Below are 21,609 nucleotides of genomic sequence, written 5' to 3' on the forward strand. Positions count from 1 at the left end.
TTTTGCAGAAATTTAGACATTTTCACACAACTAAAAGTTTATTTGTTTATTTATAAGTATATCATTTGACATGAAGTCTTAATGAAATTTAAGATAACCAACCAAGGAACTAGAAATAGCTTTGAAAATATGACTGGATTCGCCAAATTCAACATGATGCTCGACACTCGTGACGTTTTTCACACAAAAAGCAACGAGTTTATAATAACCAAAGTTTTAACGATGGAATCGGTTCATAAGCATCTAGGAGGGCCTCAGCATACGTCGACAAGCACGAAAATTCATCAAGGAAAGCGACTTCGAAGAATTCAATGCAGCATTAAAAATCTTTGCAATGCATGCAGCCTACTGTAATTTGCGGTGGCGTTCTAAACAAGCAGGCGGCAACGATCCGGGAAAGCTGGCAGACTGACAGGATCAAGCCAAGGTGAGTCTTTCAGGGCCAATCGGATGAAACGTCTTTGAATATGCTCGAGGTCCACTTTCCATGAATGCTGGTGCGGACTTCAAACCATACATACGTTTTCTAGTAGAGGGCATACAAGTGAGCAGTATAGAGCTTTTAGACAATGGGGGCCCTGAAGTCACGTATAATTTTTGCGATAAATCCCAATTGCCGATTTGCTTTCGAAACAATTGCTGCACGGTGTTTATCGAAAGTCAGCTTTCGGTCAAGAATAACTCGAGGGTCGTTGACGTAATCGACTCCACGCAGCACTTTCCCGTCGACAGCATAATCAAGAAGTATTGGCGTACAATAGACCTTACAATGATCTCAAACAGTTTAGACGCGGCAGATAGATTAGTTATTCCACGACAGTTTTTGACATTTCGTCGATCACCACTTTTAAAAACCGAAAGCATATAAGAATTAGCAATACTCAGAGAGAGAGAGAGAGAGAGAGAGAGAGAGAGAGAGAGATATGCGGAGAGAATGTTGTGAGCCAAACGAACTGTCAAAATCTGAGCGAAACGAACAAGAAAGGTATCACCACATTGAGAGGTATTGCAATCAGAATCAAAAAAGGATTTTCTTATTCTATTGCTAAAAAATGAATTCTCAATTCATGTTCATGTTCCAAAATTGCATTTTCACACTCCATTTACATATATTTTGTGCTGTTATTGAGGAAATATATTATTTGGCTTCCATAACTGTGGAATAAGTTTTTGCGAATACGATTAATTGTGATATTGGTGATAGAATGTCCGGTTCAGTATTGAAAACTAGTCGATTTTAAAAAGATTTGCTTGTTACTTTTTCTCGAAATAACCATGCTCAACCAACAGCAAATTATTACATGAAATTAGGTGATAAGGATTGAAATGCTTAGAAAATAAAACAAACAGAGGGTTTTATCTGAGACACGATCACCTATGACGTAATTTATCATTTACGGTTTATGGCTTTCGTTTCATTATCCTTCATTTCGGCTTGCTCCGAGATACTAGATGTTGTTATTGTCTCATAATTACATTAGACTGCTATTTAGAAGGTTATTGTCACTACACTTCTAGGTAAATTAATTATTTATTGAATCCAGTAACTCCTACAACGACCATTCATGAAAAAGAGTACTTTTTGTTTGGTCATCTTGTATCGAACAGACCAGTGGAGACGCTGTATAGCTTAGAAAAAGTTAACTCCCTCACTTTTGTTTGTGCTTTTTTGCTTTACTGCCGAAATTTTCATCCAGTGCAGCGACGCAGACGAAAGCTTTCCCACAACTTCGAGCTAAAACCATCTGATTAGGAATGAAACGCCTTGGCCTGTGCTTTACCGTCTATTAGCCGTCACCTGTCAGTTTACGGCGCCCACGATGGCAGTCGGTAAATGGGAGCTTCCGCGGCAGTCGTGTGCGCGATGTTTTCTGTTTTTGTTGTTCTCTTTCTCTAGGAACGACCTCTAAAGATCACTTTTGCAATTCATCAGCAGGATGGTGATGCACCGCGCCTACCACATCTATCTCCGCATTATTTTTTGACACAGGTTAGAGGAATGTGTGGGTCTGTTGTTTTTATGGTTGTTCGATTTTAAGAAACTTTTTGGGTGTGTTCTGTGGTGCAAGTGAAAAACTATTTAGATCGATCTCTTTCCGAATGGCCTCCAAAAGCCATCGGGGAAAGCGGATTCGAGCGTTGTTGTGACGGTGCGTCAAATAGTGATTCAAAATTTATGTTTCTCCTGACGTCGTAAATGCTTTACTATTCCTTATTGGTTGGACGACCAATTCGTTTTGAATAGAATCGAAGGTGAATTAAAGAAAAGTGTACGAAATAAAAGTACAAGTGTAAAGAGGAATGGGTGGAGCAATTTTAGGTAAAAGAATTCACAGAAGCGGGTGGAATCAAATATTAACGTAGAAATTAGTATGAATGTAAATATTTGTTTATTGATAAAGCTCAATACTGGTTAGTGATTCAATTCATGTGTGTTTGCCATTCCGAAACCTATCGAGTTCCTAGCGTTCATGAAGTTTTTGACAGATAGCCTACGCTTGAAGTTGATTCGTTTCAGCATCTCATTAAAAGTAATACGGAGGAGATATATTCATGGAGAATTTATATCCAAAGGGCACACCTCGAGTGAAAAAAGAAAGAATGTCGTTTCAAGTTGTGTGCTTTTTGTAATAAATCCGTTGCTAAGTAATACTTGCTTCTAGAGGTGAATTGCGTGTTGCATTTGCTCGATGTCATTCAAATAGTATGTGTGTCTCTCACTCTCTTACCATCCAAAGATGAGCAGAAGATGAGAAAAAGGTAATTTCTTTTATTAGTTATCTGTACCTAATACTGTTAAAAAATTATCAGCAATCAAATTATTTTATTATAACTGACACTGAACAAAGTGTCTGTGTTTTTTATACAAAAGTGATGAAATATAGTACCCTGTATTCTATCCGTTTGAATACGTTTTAATATATTTAATTAACTACTTGATCTTGATACAGGATATATGACGATTCTAGTTGGAATTTTTGTACTTCTACTATTATTCGAGAAAACAACTTTGGATACTTTTACGTAATAGTATTATTATATTCAAATTGCTTTCCTTTTGTACTATAATGCGAAATTGACTCGTATGCTAACAGATGGTTCAGAAGTTTGGATGAAAGTAGGTTAGGTTGTGTTAGCGCAAATTGTTTGACATACAGTTCATGACATGAAACAGTAAAATTTGTTCTTTACACGCGTCAATGTAAATATGAATAATTGTATAAAAAAACTATAAAAATTCACTAGAAAAGAGTTATGTGTTTTGTTTTATTCATCCTTGCTACATATGACAAACAATACTGTTTGGAATAGATAAAAACAGAATCAATGAAATTCATCAAATGCATCGTAGTACCTTGTAAACAAAAAGCTACTCAAATGGCATTTTCGAAACAACACGTTACATGTTTTCCAACTTAGTTGTTAGTTTTTCCATTAACTTTCTAGGATGGCGTCATTTCGATGAAATACCGCATTGTTTTCTTGTAGCTCAAGGACATTCTGCATTAAAAGTGAACTACATCGTATCGTATAAAGTCTAGTTTTTTTACCGACCGAGTCACATTGTGGTGCGGCACAAGTTAAAGGTATGCAAATTAAACTGAATATTTTGCTGTAAGCCGGCCTGAGTGGAAAACATCGTTCGCGGTACATGAAAATGAATCAACAAAGTCAATTAGTTTTTTTTTTTCTATCGGAATCCGATGTTTTGTGAAATAACTTTTTTATATTACTGTGCTTGCTTTTTTCTATATGAATTGGGAATATTTTCAATTGTAAATCAATAGCCTTAATGACTATGATTTGAAATAGAATAAAGATAGTTTCAACGAAATTTTAATTAATTGACGTTTTCTCTCATTTCAGGTAAGTTAACAACATTAGGGAGGAAGGTAACTATAATAACTAACATTTTAAACTGTGGAGCTATTTTTCAGTCTTTATTTAAAAAATCGCCACAAATGAAAATGAATGAACAGTAGAATTTCTGCTCGCGATATCATGTAATGAAATGTAAAGTTACGGATTGTAAACTAACAGTTTTTTATATTAATCTTAGCTACTAGTCTTCAGAAAATTTCCACAGTTTTCCCTGAAGATGTCACTGATTAGTGACGAAACGTCGGATAGTATAAAATAAAATGGTTCCATATTATTGAGACTGCTTAGTGCTCAGCTGAAAACATACCCGACGTACATAAAAACCCAAGCATGGGGACCGCGAATTCACAAAATTTTTTAAGTAGGAATTAAATCCAACCTTTTTGTGTGATAAAAACCTAAATTAATCCACCTAGCGGTCAGACCCAGCCTTTCTCATTCAAACTTTTATTCGTAAAAATAGATTTACATGAACGCTTCAATCCAAAAATGTATATTCACTTTTAAAAAATATTGATGTTGTAATCTATACATATAAAAATGCAATCCGGTCTGTCTGTCTGTCTGATCCATATAGGCTCGAAAATTACCGAACCGATTAGTGTGAAAATTTGTATGTAGGGGTTTTTGGTGCCTATAAAGGTTCCTATGATAGTTTGAGACCCCTCCCTTTTCTGGAAGGGAGGGGTCCCATACAAATGAAACATAAATTTCTGCACAACTCAAGAACAAACCAAGCAAATGAAACCGAATTTGGCATGTAGATGTTTTAAGGGATAAAATATATGTCCATAATGTTTTGACACCCCTCCTTATTTTGAAAGGGAGGGATGCCATATAAATGAAACACAAATTTCTGCACATCTCGAGAGCTAACCAACTAAATGGAACCAAATTTGGCAGGTGAATGTTTTTGTGGTAACAAATAGGTTCCATAATCGACCTCAGGCAACATTTTGGATTGTAAGATGGCAACTTCCGGTTTATGGAAATCAGCCTGAAATGGACGATTCCCATTAAATATGAGTATCTCCGGAACCAGAAAGATGCACAGAAGCTAAAAATTGATCACAGACACAATCTTGAATTTTAAGATGGTGACTTCCGGCATCTGGCAAACAGCCGAAAATGACCAAATATCATTCAATATCAATGTTTTCGGAACCAGAATTACGCCTAGATGACAGAAATTGATTTCACAGGCAATTTTAAAGTTCAAAATGCCGACTTTCGGTTTCTGAAAAACAGCCCAAAGTGACCAAATACCACCCAATATGAGTATCTTCGGAGCCAGAATGTTGCAAGAAGCTATAAATTTACCTCAGACACTATTATGAATGGTAGGAGCGCAACTTCTGGTTTCTGGGAAACAGCCAAAACTGGCCGATTTTCGTCTGACATGAGTATCTCCGGATCTAGAATAATACACAGCAGCTGAAATCGACCACACACCCCATTCTGGATTTTATGTTGGCGACTTCCGGTTCCTGGGAAACAGCCGAAAATGATCAAATAACACGCAATATGGGTGTTTCTTCAACCAGAATGACGCTCAGAGGCTAGAAATTATCTTAAATACCATTTAAAATCCAAGATGGCGACTTCCGGTTTGTGAAAAACAGCCTAAATTAACCAAATACCATCCAATACGGGTATTTCCGGAATTGTTATGACGTACTGAAGCCACAAATCGACCTCAGACAACATTTTTAATTGTAAGATGGCGACTTCCGGTGTCTGGAAAACAGCCGAAAATGACCAAATACCACCCAATATGAGCGTTTCTTTGACCAGAGTGACGCACGGAGGCCAGAAATTGTTCCAACATGCCATTTTAAAATCCAAGATGGCGACTTCCGGTTTGTGAAAAACAGCCTAAAATAAACAAATGCTATCCAATATGAGTATCTCTGGAACTAGAATGATGCAATGAGCTAACAATTGACCTCAGGCACCATTTTGAATTGCTAAATGGCAACTTTTGGGAAACAGTCGAAAATGACCGAATAATACTCAATATGAATATTTCCGTAATCGAGATGATGCATAGAAACCAAACATTGACCCTGGGAACCATTTTGAATTTAAAGACGACCACTTTTAGTTTCTGGAAAACAACCAAAATAACTAAATACCTACCAATATTGGTATTTCTGGTGTAAGATTGATGCCAGAAAATCTGCTGAAAATGACCGAATACCACCCAATATGAATATATTCAGAATTAGGGCGATGTACAGAAGCCAAAAGTCGAGGATATTGTCATTTCGATAAAACCAATCATTTCAAACGATTTGTTATTTGACTTTGATCATATGACCGATTCGTCGTGTATTTGCAGACTTTAAACACATCGTAAGGAATCAATGAATTTGGAACGTTCAAATAGTACAAAACCACATTTAAATTATGTTGAGACCACATATATCAATCAAAGCAGGTATAGTTTTAAATAGCCTTTGAATTTCTTTTCTTTCCATAACTTTCGAGCCATCAAATTGTTATGAAGTTTGTTATTTGTAAGTTTGAGAGATGACTCGTTCGTATGACACTAGTTATGTTCAAATAAGTCATGTAGTCTTTGAGATAATAGACTTTAGTTGTTTTATTAACAATTCAATACATAAAGGTTGCTTAAGTTCGATTATAACCAAATAAAATGGGAACGTATAGGGCCGCCAAACTTTAAAACCACGTGTTCAATCATAATTCATCAGTTAACCCTTGGCCTGCTCAGCTGATATTAATATTGATAATATTGATCGAATCGGTTGTGTAGTTTCTGAGATAATGAAGTTCCGTGATTTTCACATTTCGACATATTACAGACAAAGTTACAGTCCGATTATAGTTAAATTCAATAGGGTGTTATGAGGCAGCTAGACCTCTCATTCGACACTAATTTAGTGAAAATCGGTTCAGCCATCTCTGAGAAAAGTGAGTGAGTCCAAGTAGTCTTCGGAATATGTTCCTTTTAATAGCTGGATTTCACATTTTTAAACATAACAGGCAAAGTAAGAGTCCGATTGCAAAACAAATCGATAGGGTCTTATGGGGCAACTAGACCTTCCATTTGACACTGATTTTATGAAAATCGGTTCAGCCTTCTCTGAGAAACATGAGTGAGATTAAACAGTCTTCAGAACACGTTTCTGTTCATAACTTTTGAACCACAAGTTCAATCTTCATGAAATTCAAAAGTTAAGGGTTCTTAAGGTAGCCCGTTCATTAAAAATTTATTTTGCTCAAATCGGTTGTGTAGTTTTTGAGATAATGATGTTTCATGATTTTTACATTTTGATACATAACCTCTAAACTAAAAATCCGATTACAATAAAATTCAATAGGGTCTTATGGGACAATAAGACCTTTTATTTGCAATTAATTTCATGAAAATCGGTCCAGCCATCTCTGAGAAAAGTGAGTGAGAATAAAAATCTGCACATACACACACACACATACACACACACACACATACAGAAAATGCTCAGCTCGTCGAGCTGAGTCGAGTGATATATGCCATTCGGCCCTTTGGAGCACTTTTATACTTTCGGTTTTGCAAGTGATTGCTATACCTTTCTAGGAGAAAGGCAATAAGAAAATAAATCGAGGAAAAGAAAACAATTTTTTAGCGCTGGTAAAATAAATGCTGCCTCATCAGGCTACGTAGCCCAACAGTAAATAATTTAATCTTGAAATTGCTGAAATAATGTTACGTTTTGTGTCGAAACACAAATATCTGCACTTATACCCTACCACAAAGCGTCCTACTACAGTGTCTTGATTTCATAATAAGAAGTGTTAGCTGATTATTTTCGGCTGACATTTCCATTTGGTAGTAATGAAATTCTCCGTCGACTTGACACTGTTATTTGTACTAATCCTCAAACAGACACCGGCAACCGTCGGCATCGTTGGGGCAGGACATGGTCGCACTCGGTTCACGTTTTCGCTAAGCTTTGGCGCGCATGTTTGCCAATATCTTCACATGGTTCGCATTTATGCAACTGTGGCAAAAGTAAGATTTATTTGCCTGGTGCGGATCGTCCTATGCATACTCCCGCGTGATATTGCTTTTGTTCCCGTCAGACCCAGGCATAACATGCCGAGCAGTTGCAGACGTCTATCGCACGGGGTGGTTAATATATGCAAAACAGGCAGTCCCTTGTCTGCTGGTGGCCACCCCTAAAATGTGACCGTATAGCACCGGAGCACTCTAATAGCTTTTTCGGAATAGAAATACCGCAAAAAATGGAAGGTGAAAACTTCTTCCATAGCTTTTCTGCATGAGAACGGATTTATACTTGATCGCCACATTATTCCATGCGATGCATCGGGAGACTGAATGTCTGCTCCATTCCCCAATTCCGAAACTGCAATTTTACAGTGTAGTATTTTAATTTGCTCTTCTCCCCTGGTGCGGCGTCTAAAAGTCGGTTGGTATTTTCACTTGCGTCATAATAGTACACCAAAGGGTGGCTGAGCTGGAGTATGGAAACCTAGCTTCCCCTGTTTCCGTCGCGCAGCGTGGAGATGCAAATTTGCATGCATATTTTGCTATCGGTACTATCCCGGGGTCTGTAGGTCAGCTAGCACTTTTCGGGACTCGTGAACCACGACCTGCCTTGTTGCCACTCGCAAGTCATCGTTCTCGTGCGGTATTAAAAGCTTTTCCGTTGCATACAAACACAGAATATCAACGGGTACGATGAACCTTGTGGGATTCGAAAACAAAATTTCATTCTCCATTGTGATGTAAAATAAAATCAGGTATAAAATTGCGGTTGCATTGTTTTAGTATTCTTTGTTATTTTGTGTTGTGTGAATTGTTTGATACGCATTTGGTCGGCGTACGGCCAGACCAAACCATGCACCTTGTTTTCGAATTGAGTTATCAATACCAGTGGATGTGAAAAATGATAATCTATATTTCATGATAAAAACAGTTCAAAATGACATTATAACAAAAATTTTCTGAAGCAGCTTGCAGAAAACATATGGGGTAGTTGAACTTTAAACGCCGATTAATCGAAATAATGTTTTTGACGCTTGGTTCGGTTTGGCTGCACGCCAAACATATGTTATAATTCACTTTTAAACAAATGTTGTTTACTCGTTAAAATTGGTATTGGCATAATAATTGGATTTCGAGTACATATTTTTGAGTCACATATGATTTTGTATTCCAAAACCAATCCCAATCCTTATCCTAATTCCAATCAAAACCCTTATAAAAATCGCAATCCAAATCCTAATTAAAATCCCAATCCCAATCCCAATCTCAATCCCAATCTCAATCTCAATCCCAATTCTAATCCGAATTCCAATCCGAATCCCTAACCGAACCCAATCCGATTCCCAATCAAAATCCCAATCCGAATCCTAACTCGAATCCCAATCCGAATCCCAACTGGAATCACAACCCGAATCCTAATCCGAATCCCAATCCGAATCCCAATTTAAATTCCAATTCGAATCCCAACCTGAATCTCGATCTATATCCTAACCCAAATTTCAATCCGAATCCCAACCCGAGTCCCAATTCAAATTCCAATCTGAATCTGAATCCTAATCCTAATCCCAATCCCAATCCCAATCTAAATCCCAATCCCAATCCCAATCCCAATCCCAATCCCAATCCCAATCCCAATCCCAATCCCAATCCCAATCCCAATCCCAATCCCATTCCCAATCCCAATCCCAATCCCAATCCCAATCCCAATCCCAATTCCAATCCGAATCCCAATCCGAATACCAATCCCAATCCCAATCCCAATCCCAATCCCAATCCCAATCCCAATCCCAATCCCAATCCCAATCCTAATCCCAATCCCAATCCCAATCCCAATCCAAATCCCAATCCCAATCCCAATCCGAATCCCAATCCCAATTCCCAATCCCAATCCGAATCTCAATCCGAATCCCAATTCGAATCACAACCCGAATCCCAATCTGAATCCCAATTCGAATCCCAATCTGAATCTCAATCCCAATCCCAATCCCAATTCCAATTCCAATTCCAATCCCAATCCCAATCCCAAACCCAATCCCAATCCCAATCCCAATCCCAATCCCAATCCCAATCCCAATCCCAATCCCAATCCCAATCCCAATCCCAATCCCAATCCCAATCCCAATCCCAATCCCAATCCCAATCCCAATCCCAATCCCAATCCCAATCCCAATCCCAATCCCAATCCCAATCCCAATCCCAATCCCAATCCCAATCCCAATCCCAATCCCAATCCCAATCCCAATCCCAATCCCAATCCCAATCCCAATCCCAATCCCAATCCCAATCCCAATCCCAATCCCAATCCCAATCCCAATCCCAATCCCAATCCCAATCCCAATCCCAATCCCAATTCCAATCCGAATCCCAATCCGAATACCAATCCCAATCCCAATCCCAATCCCAATCCCAATCCCAATCCCAATCCCAATCCCAATCCTAATCCCAATCCCAATCCCAATCCCAATCCCAATCCAAATCCCAATCCCAATCCCAATCCGAATCCCAATCCCAATTCCCAATCCCAATCCGAATCTCAATCCGAATCCCAATTCGAATCACAACCCGAATCCCAATCCGAATCCCAATTCGAATCCCAATCTGAATCTCAATCCCAATCCCAATCCCAATCCCAATTCCAATTCCAATTCCAATCCCAATCCCAATCCCAAACCCAATCCCAATCCCAATCCCAATCCCAATCCCAATCCCAATCCCAATCCCAATCCCAATCCCAATCCCAATCCCAATCCCAATCCCAATCCCAATCCCAATCCCAATCCCAATCCCAATCCCAATCCCAATCCCAATCCCAATCCCAATCCCAATCCCAATCCCAATCCCAATCCCAATCCCAATCCCAATCCCAATCCCAATCCCAATCCCAATCCCAATCCCAATCCCAATCCCAATCCCAATCCCAATCCCAATCCCAATCCCAATCCCAATCCCAATCCCAATTCCAATCCCAATCCCAATCCCAATCCCAATCCCAATCCCAATCCCAATCCCAATCTCAATCCCAATCCCAATCCCAATCCCAATCCCAATCCCAATCCCAATCACAATCCCAATCCCAATCCCAATCCCAATCCCAATCCGAAATCCAATCCAAATCCGAAATCCAATCCAAATCCCAATCCGATTCCCAATCCGATTCCCAATCAAAATTCCAATCCGAATCTCAATCCGAATCCCAATCCGAATCCCAATCCGACTCCCAATCCGAATCCCAATCCGAATCCCAATCCGAATCCCAATCCGAATCCCAATCCGAATCCCAATCCGGATCCCAATCCGAATCCCAATCCGAATCCCAATTCGAATCCCAATCAGAATCCCAACCCGAATCTCAATCCGAATCCTAATCCGAATTCCAATCCAAATCTCAATCCGTATCTTAATCCGATTACCAATCAAAATCCCAATCCGAATCCCAATTCGAATCCCAATCCGAACCCCAATCCGAATCCTAATCCGAATCCTAATCCGAATCCCAATCCAAATCCCAATTCGAATCCCAACCCGAATCTCAATCCGAATCCTAATTCAAATCCCTATCCGAATCGTTGTTCGTTACATAACAATCGTGGTATTTGAAGTGTGCATCCGTGATGATGCTCGCTTTATCGCCATCATGTCATGCATAGTCAAGTTACCGATTGTCACCTTAGTAACTGAGAGAGATATAATGGAAGTTTGCTGTCGGTATGCGAAAGGTTTTACTCGAATGTAGTTTGCATTACATGGTTCAGCTTCGTGTTCAGTGTTCATTCAAGTTACTGATAGGTTGAATCAACTGCCGCCTTCGGCGATCACCCTGTCACCTGGATGTGACTCTATACCGCTACAATTTTCACTCCCGTGGTTGACTGCATTGCTGTTTGCTAGTTTATTAGGCATAAGGTTTTTCTATAATATTCTACTCTCCAAGTTACAATTCGATAGGTGCATAATAAGGGACAGTCAATGATGGGTGGTCTACATTAATGCCAGCACCACCATCTACATCATCATCATCATCATCATCATCGTGGTTGGTATCAATATCAACAACAATGGATAGGAAATCAAATTTTCTCATCAATGGGTTTGGTACATGCACGGAAAGGACCCAGTCGATCGCAGTTTGTATGTAACAATTGAAGCAGATCCGCAGTGGTTGAATAGAGAGAACAACAAAAACACCCATTAACATATGTTAATACTATCGCTTGCTTTCGCGTCCATCATTATCGTACATCTTCATAGCTAAAGTTGTTGCAAAGTGGACACAGTATTTAACGATGGCAGAAGCGAGGGAGTTCAATAGGTACACTACAACAGCAATTGAGAACTTGACAGGCTACAATGTGGCCAGTTGCATTTGCCTGCATTCCTGTCCGAGTTGAGGATGTTAAAGATAAAATAATCAAAGCAACTGAGTAACTTGATCGAACTGCTGGCAACATTTCCGCGAGCATGAAACAAGCTCAACATCACTTTTCCTGTTTGACCTGGACCGCTTCATGGTAGTGAAACAGCCGTAAAAATTTATTAAATTTTCGTGATTGAATATTGATGCCAATCGGATGCGGGGCTTTGTGCGGTCCACTTCCACCGAAGGCCAGTTACAATCAGATTAGCAAACATTACCCGGTATCCCTCGGGTTAAACGGTTGCCCATTGTTGTGTACACCATGAAATTCGCATAAACTTCTGTGTTGTGCACTGGGTCTCCATTCATAATCACCATCGTTCAGTATTGGTATCGTGAGATAACATCACTTGTTTTCGAGATGTGATGCCTTTGAATCAAGAATAGTGCATGTCCGCGAAAGTTAGCTAGTTGTAAAAAAGTCAAGCTTTTCGCATTGATTTATCTCTTTTTTTAACATAAAAGATATGTAAAGAATTTGAGAACAAATTCATTTATTCATTTAGTTTCTGTACCGGCGGATAACACAGTGCAACATTTTTTTTTGCTTTGGCTTCTAGGTATGATTTTTCATGTATTTTGACACAAAAACAAATTTCCCCGAGTTTGAATACATTTCAACTTAAGGGGCAACAACTCGACGCCGTTTTGTTTTGAAACCAAATATAAAAGTTCTAAGAGTTTGTCCACATATTAGCGTTTTCTCACCCATCTTTTGAAAAACAGATCTTAATCGGACAAAAACTGAGCTCAAAACGGTGATTCTACGAGAACGGTTTTGGCATGGTTTATGTATATTTCATACAGCGAAATAATATCGAGTAGGTAGAGCATTAACGGTAAACCGCTAATATCTAAAAGTATATCTATATCTAGCGCCACCTGGTGACCTTATCGCTACAATACATTTTTTTTCGCTGGTGTATAAGGCTGGCGTCACTGGTAGCGCTATCTGGTTACCACTGCCACAATCCACTACGGTACTGTTAATATAGGACCGTCCGTCCGTCTCACCTTCTGCCAAAAATGTAATTAGGTCGATCAGATGGTACTTCTGTATCCAAAAAGTGCACTTCTGGCTAACTAGGTATACTATTCTGTCAATCTTTTTAGGGAAAGCCAGCAAGCGACCATTTATTATTTTATTTATTTGGCATTCCCTCATGACATAGCCTGATCAACAAAGTTTCTCCAATTCACTCGGTTATTGGCTGCTGCTCTCCAATTCCTGGGACACCGTGTACTCTCCGCCAGATCTCGCTCCACCTGGTCTACCCATCTTGCTCGCTGCGTTCCGGGTGTCTTCTTCCTGCCGGCAAAGACCATCTCCGCAAGGTAGTTGTCCGGCATTCTTGCAACGTGCCCTGCCCAGCGTATCCGTCCAGATTTGGCCACCTTCCGAATACTGGGTTCGCCGTAAAGTTGCGTGAGCTCATGGTACATCCTTCGCCTCCGTATTCCGTTCTCCTGCACGGCGCCAAAGATCGTCCTTAGTACCCGTCGGTCGAAAACTCCGAGCACTCGCAGGTCCTCCTCGAGCATTGTCCACGTTTCATGCCCGCAGAGATCAACTGGTCTTATGAGCGTTTTGTACACGTTACACTTCGTACGGGGGCTTAGTCTGTTCGACCATAATTGCTTTTGGAGCCCATAGTAGGCACGACTTTCGCTGATAATACGCCTCCGGATCTAGCGGCTGGTATCATTGTCCTCTGTTACTAGTGAACCAAGATAGAGAAACTCTTTGACTACCTCGAACTCATTGCCGTCGATCGTTATGCTACTGCTTAAGCGATGTCGGTCGGCTTCGGTTCCGCCGGCTAGCATATACTTCGTTTTAGACGTATTTATCTGCAACCCAATCCTCGCTGCTTCGCGTTTTAGTCTGGTGTACTGTTCTGCCACCGCCGCAGTTGTTCTGCCGACAATGTCCATGTCATCAGCAAAGCAAACGAATTGACTGAATTTGTTGAAAATCGTACCCCGAGAGATGATGTCCGCTCGATTCACTACACCCTGTAGCGCAATATTGAATAGCAGGCAGGAGAGACCATCACCCTGTCGAAGCCCCCTTCGGGATTCAAATGGACTCGACAAACCACCCGGAATCCGCACACAGCACTGCGTGCCATCCTCCGTAGCCTTTATTAGTCTAATCAGCTTCCCCGGAAAGCCGTTTTCGTCCATGAGCTATGGAAGATCTCTTTTCGGTCGATAGTGTCATACGCGGCTTTGAGTCGATGAATAGGTGGTGCGTGGGGGTTCTGTATTCACGGCATTTCAGAAGGATTTTCCGTATGGTGAAGATTTGGTCCGTCGTAGACCGTCCTTCCACGGCCGGCCTGATAACTTCCTACAAGCCTGTTGGCTAGGAGTGAGAGGCGGCGGAAAATGATTTGGGAAAGCACTTTGTAGGCGGCATTCAGAACGGTGATCGCACGATAGTTCCCAAAGTCCAATTTGTCGCCTTTCTTATAAATGGGACAGATAATCCCATCCTTCCACTTCTCCGGTAGTTGTTCTGTATCTCAAATTCTTGCAATCAGCCGGTGCAAACAAATGGCCAGCTTTTCCGGGCCCATTTTTATAAGCTCCGCTCCGAGGCCTTCCTTGCCTGCCGATTTGTTGTTTTTTAGCTGTTTAATGGCATCCTTAATTTCGCCTATCGTTGGGTCTGGTACGTCTTCTACATTTGTCGTACCGGCGGGATCGCTTTCTCCGCCGTCATGGTCTCCTGCCTGGGTGCCATTCAGGTGTTCGTCGAAGTGCTGCTTCTACCTTTCGGTTAGCTCACGATCGTCCGTCAGAATACAACCATCTTTATCCCGGCACATTTCGGCTTGCGGCATAAAGCCTCTGCGGGATGCGTTGAGCTTCTGATAAAACTTTCGCGTTTCCAGTCCTCGTGAGGAGCTTCCTCCAGCTGGTCCTCTTCCGGCAGCGTAGCTTCGAATGAATGCGCGTAGTTTTCGGTGACGTTAGGCTGCTTCAGTCGTGCGAGGTCTAACCGAGGCGGGCGTCGGTACCGAATGTTGTTAAAAACGGATAGTTTTGGGCGCATCTTAACCATCACCAGGTAGTGGTCCGAACCGACGTTAGCGCTCCTATAGGATCTGACGTCGATGATGTCTGAGAAGTGCCGACAGTCAATCAGAACGTGATCGATCTGTGTTTTTGTCTGATTTGGTGACCTCCAGGTGTACTTGTGTAGGAGGTTGTGCTGGAATCAGGTACTACGCACGGCCATGTTCTAGTAGGCGGCAAAGTCGATGAGTATTAGGCCCATTTCGGTGGTCAGCTGGTGCGCGCTGAACCTCCCAATCACCGGTTTGTACTCTTCCTCCTGGCCTTAGCGTTGAAGTCCTCGATGACGATCTTGATATCATGCTTTGGGCAGCGGTCGTACTCACGCTCCAACTGCGCGTAGAATTCATTTTTGTCGTCTGCGGTACTTCCGAGGTGAGGGCTGTGCACGTTTATGATGCTGATGTTGAAGAAACGGCCCTTGATTCTCAACCTGCACATTCGAGGGCTGATTGGCCACCACCCAAGCACCCGTTTCCGCATCTCACCCATCACTATAAAAAATGTCTCCAGCTCATGCGTGTTGCCGCAGCTGTAGTAGCTGGTATGGCCATCCCGGAACGTACGTACCGTTGACCCCTCCCAGCATACCTCCTGCAGCGCTACGACGTCGAACCTGCGGGATTTCAATACTTCGGAGAGCACTCGAGTGCTCCCTTAGAAATTGAGAGATCGGCAGTTCCACGTCCAGAGTTTCTAATCGTTAGTTCGTTTTCATCGCATGGGTCTGTGCCGATTGTTTAAGTCCGAATTTCTTTGTTCCTCGTTCATTACTTGAGAGTGTTTTACGGTGGCGGCTTGTAAGGCCTGCACACCAACCCCCTGTCTCGCCGGAGGACCATCGTGCGCAACACTGTTTAGCGTCCCACGTTGGCACGAGGACGGTAATCGGCCGCCCCTAACCTGTAGTACAGACGCCGTTGTGAGCCGCTTCTAACATGGAGAACAGACGCTCGGAAACTCAAAAGAGTACTGCATCCCTGTCAGCAAACGACCAAGTTCCCACCAGGGTTGGTTGCCCGATCTTCCTTTGGTTGCTCATATCCCAGCTGGTACCGCGTGGAGGTTGGGATAGGAGTGGCTGGGTAAGAGGCTAAGGACCACGTGTGGGGACTATTTTATTCCTGTAGGTGCACTTGGCACCGATGGTACGCATTATCCAGCCGTTTACCAGCATGACGACAGCGTAAGTGTGTAAATTGAATGATATGATACGTTGCTTTTCGGGAAAGTTATTGGAGTGGAAAAAAAGTGCTCCGACTCCCCCCCCCCCCTCCCCAAAGTTGGCGCCTATGGTAGTCTCATATAAAAAAAATCATAAATTCAGTCTCCATCATCTTTCCGATCACTGCAAGAGGATGATTTACTAGAAAGTGAATCGGATCGAAGAGCTGCGGTAAGCGGCAGCGCAGCAAACGGCGATTGCAAATATAATATGTTTGTGCGGTTTTTACTGCAACACCTACTCATTCGATTCCAGCCTCTCATAGTGGACGAAATCTGCGGTCCGCACTGGTGTTAGAGCACCGTCTTACATAGGGGTTGCAATATACCCGAGAATAGATTTCCCGGGAAACGGGAATGAAAAATCTCATTTCCCGGGAATTCCCGTGAACCGGGAAAGGAAAAAATCCTTAGCAAAAATGAGATTTCAAATAAAGTTTGTTAATAAAAAGTTTCGAACAATCGTTTATAATTTAATTATCAATTGAAAAATAAAACTTATTCAAGTTCACTCCAGAAATTCATGAACAATCGTCTATCAATCGCCTCAGTTCCACTGACAATTTTTCGTTAGGCCCAAATAATGTAGTTCCCTTCTGTAAAACTTTGCTTAAGATCACTGAATCACCGCTGGTGTCTGATTCCTAAAATACTTCTAAATCACCGATTCTAGCTCTTGCTACATTTCATTAGAAACTGAAGAGTCCTATACTTTTAGGTTGTTGAAGATAAAGCTGAGTGTTTGGCAGCCAGATTTTAGAGCATTTGAATGCCTTCGTAATTAATGTGAAATCGCGGCCACGACCCAAGTTACACTGACTGAGTTTTATTAATTTATTATTTCTGGTCGCATTGATTTACGGGTTTCAATTTTTTTTTATCAATTTACAGGTTTCAAAATTTTTTGTCAATAAACAAAGAAAAAATCAAGCAACTATCCGCTTAGTAGTAAACTCACTAGCAAAAAAAGATATGAGACGAAGAAAATATTTCTTAATTTATCGTTTACTAAATAAGAGAGCATATATTTTTGACAAATAAATTAAGCAAATAATTTGATATTACACGGCAAGCAAATATTTGCTTCGTATAATGCACACTATGAGGCTGCTCTACACTTCTACGACGTAAGTTTCGTGTTTTGATATGATATTTATTTTTATTGCAATATTGTATGGAAAATTTTCCGATGAGCTCGGGAATCCCGGGATCCCGGGAATCAATATTCCTATTCCCGGGATCCGGGAATCCCGGGAAAAAGCAATTCCCGGGAAATCGTTCCCGGGATTGCCTCCCTAGTCCTACAGGCATGTCTGTGGCACTACTGAATTTGCCATATTTCGATTGCACTATTGTGAAACACCAACGGCATTTTTAGCGCCCCAAAGTTATTCAATTGAAGTAGTTGTTATTTTTCTGCTACTCACAAAAATGTTGCTAATAATGACAAAACCATGATGAGTAGAACATGGTGTAACGGTTTGACCAAAAAGTAGGCGCGGGGTGAGGAAACATTTTTTCACTTGGGTTGAAGACGAAGCATCACTATGCAACAGCGAATAACTTTTTCGTGTTTGTTGATATATCCTTACTAACTAGGCAATCGAATACCTCAAATTCAGGTGTTTTAAGTTGGAAATTGTTTCTTAAATTAATGAATATTCGTACCAAGGTAGCATTGCCATATTTATAATTTAAATGCATCCAAATGATATATTATGAGATGCGATAAATTTTATGCTCTAGTTGTTTATAAACAAACCTACTCACTGACACTTTTTTTCTAATATGGCCGATTCTGCTTTTGACATATCGTTTCACCATGTCTTTATACATCATGGACAAAACGAGTGAATTTCAAAGCAATTCCTTTTTTCCATTCAGTTACATTCAATTAAGTTCCCCTATTTACAACTTCAAATGACTGCTTTCGGGGTGCTAAGATGTGCCATCGCTATTCAATTCATTCGAATTTGCAAAGTCATAAAAAAAGACAAAGTTCCGTTCATCTTGTCTCGGGCTGCTGCTTTATGAAAAGTTTGCGCGTTGGTGCTGGAGCCCCTATCGAGCTGGAGGCTGTAATGGAGCATTTTGTTGCAGAAATATAAAAGTTAGCGGGTACGCTGCTAGAGATAATAGTCAAGTTATTCTAGGAACAATTTCCTTTCTCAAACCAGATTTCAGTAGCTTCACGCTGTTTCGTTGTTTGATTTTAGGGCGCTAAGAAGTGACGCTGGTGTTGTCACAATAGTGACACTTCTTGTTATTTCTAGCAGCATTTTTTTCTATTTAATTATCAAACGATTTTCCCGTGATGTGTCATTGCATGAAGCTAGTGGTTCAATCAGTGTTACATATTACTAAATTGTTCAATCACATATTTCTAATTTACGTAATTTAAACTAGTTTGATAGTAAAAATTGGGAAACATTCTTTTGCAAGGGCTTTTAGTGTCACTTTTTTATCGTTTGGAATAAATGTAAAACTGCGGTCACACATTTCATAATTGTCAAGGTAAGAAAGTTCATCATAGCTTTAAAAATGTGTTTGTGCCCCTGATCGATAACAATCGATTTGAAGTTGGCAGGCGGAATGAAAGAATTTTCTTTGAGCTAGTGTATTTAGTAACAGCTTTAGTTTAGGTTTAGCTTCGGTCCCATCGAGCTTGGCTAGTTCTCTTGAGAACAGTAAACGTAAGGAATACTGGATTTGGCTACTTTGCCGCTTGTCTTCGGAACTATCTCAACGATACACTTGTGGACGGTTATACAGTTGACGAAAAACTAATGTACTTCGCGTACAACGTTCGTCTGTGTATCAACAAACAGTGGGCAGCACAGTCTTTCCTTATTGCCGAGTTCTTTCATTCTATCACCTACGCCGCGCGGCCTGCTTGTTGCGTTAGTCCTTTTCGTTGGTATTTAGAACAATTACATGAGCTTTTTCATTATACAGGTAGCGGTTTTTTCCATCGTCGCCTCGCTATTCCGTTTAATCGATTTTGCAGGTTACACTGTTTGGTTATAGCAAAGAAGGCAAAGTCAAGGAATGACAAAGTCCCGTTCATCTCGCGCTAGGTTTCAATTCGTGGTGACTTCATCGTCTGCTGCGTAATGGAAATTATTCGCATTTGTGCTGGAGTTTCTGTTGATCTGGTGGCTATAATGGACTATTTTTCCCATAAGTGTTGGAATTGGCAGGAAGCACTGCATAATTGAAGGCATTGAAGGCATAATTTGAAAAATTGCCAGCTTTGTGAAAACTAAAACCAACCGTCTTTTCAAGATCACACATTTTCACATAAAACTACAAATTTGACATAACATTTTTACCGCGCAGAAATCAGATTCACCCACGATGCTTTGCTGCGGTGAAGTGGTACTCTATCTACAATTGTGTTCCAGCAACCTTCAACAATATTTTCAAATGACTTCAAGCCATTTAAAAAATGCTTTGCTTCATTTAATCATTTAATAAAAAATCAAATAAATCATAACTAAAATTACCCACTTCACACCATCAAATTGGTAAACCCTAATCGAGTGTATTTCCAAATCTATTGAAATAAATACATCAATATAAGCCTGTATGTCTACGTTAACCTTGCGGTCGTGTCTTATAAACAACTTGTTCAACTATTTTTAACTTTCCTGTTAAATTTCTCCTCGCTATGGATAAATTTTGAAAAAGATATTTTTTAAATCATGTTAGGTTGTGTTGAAAATATAGTCCTTTTGCCTCCTTGCGCGCCGATATGTTTAAAACTATATCTACTGTATCCTGAAGCTTCATTGTCCCAGAAGATTTGATTCTAAAAAAAATGTGCCGTACTCCCAGAAAAAGTCTCTTCTCTACACTATTTTATTCAGTTTTAAACCTTCGTTGTTTTAATTTTGCGAAATTAAGTGTCTGCGTTCACTTCTAAAACCGGGTTCCTAGTTCTATGATCAAACGACAGAATATCCCATTTCACATCCGTCGAACATTTCAGGAATGCGGAAAAGCATCGAACTGCCCCGTACAGTATCTCACGCTGCCGTCGCGCTATCGACCGACTACAAACGGCTGCGGGTGCCGCTAATAGAAAAATAACGTCACAAGAAAATCAATTACCCGAGCAATAAATTCTCGCGCACCGCAGTACCAAAGAGTCGTGTCGCACCGCAACCTGGTGCCATCGCCAGCCGCCCCACCGGCAAAGTTCCCCGAAGGACGGAAGAATGTCTCATAAATTATGACAAATTCAGGAGACCGACGTCAAGCAGCCCAACACTACCAGCAACAACAAAAAGCGGTTAAATGGTAAATTAAAACGAAATGTGTTCCCAGTGTCCCTGTTTCGTGCAAGTCGCTATCCATTCTATGGCGGCAGTTTACCATAAAACGCAGGTAACCACAGTGGCATGTAATCACAACGTATGGCTCGAATCCGGGCGATTCAGGACTTGAGCTAGCCGAGGCCATAAGCTACTGTTTAGATGACTCAAGAGTAATTTGCACACATTTTGTTTCACCTTCGGAAAGAAAGTCTATCTGGGCAGACTTGCTACTGGGTAATAACACCGAAGTGCAATGCTGAAATATTTTGTTGGAGAAAAACAGAAATAGTTTTATTACGGTTGGAATCTACAATGGTGTGCATTTGCCTCGAAAATTTTTTAAACGTCAAGCTGGCTCCACTAAATTTTATATTCAGAACTGTAGCTTGATGTCGCATATGATATCAACCAAACATAGTAAAAAGAGATATAAAACTATGCCCTAACAACCAGGCGAAAAGTGAAGCAAATTTGTTTTCCGTCTAATGGGAGCATTTTCTGTGCTCTTCCTTATAGTTTAAAGGCAATGGCACTAGGCGCCTGCCGGCAAGGAAGCATCAGTGCATATGGCATTCTCGCCACCGATGACTGCTCCGACTGTTCCAATCCAGGACTGTCGGGCGTAAATATCTTTAGTCTTCTCACACCGCCACCGCAGCCGCAGCTATTAC

At 40.8% G+C, this 21,609-nt stretch overlaps 1 protein-coding gene across 3 annotated transcripts in view; it reads left to right on the forward strand.

Annotated features, from left to right (window-relative positions):
• The window catches only part of LOC129724944 (uncharacterized), a 1,074,712-nt gene that overhangs the window by 94,990 nt on the left and 958,113 nt on the right, over positions 1-21,609 (forward strand). Inside the window, exon 1 of one of the 3 annotated variants that reach the window (XM_055680235.1) lies at positions 1,827-2,760. The exons of the other annotated variants lie outside the window; for them this stretch is intronic. The gene's annotated coding sequence lies outside the window, so the exon portion shown is untranslated. Of the gene's footprint in view, positions 1-1,826; positions 2,761-21,609 lie in introns of those variants that run through there. 3 annotated transcript variants of the gene reach the window in all.

The sequence above is a fragment of the Wyeomyia smithii genome, chromosome 2 (assembly GCF_029784165.1).
Source record: "Wyeomyia smithii strain HCP4-BCI-WySm-NY-G18 chromosome 2, ASM2978416v1, whole genome shotgun sequence".
Taxonomy (NCBI): Eukaryota; Metazoa; Arthropoda; class Insecta; order Diptera; family Culicidae; genus Wyeomyia; species Wyeomyia smithii.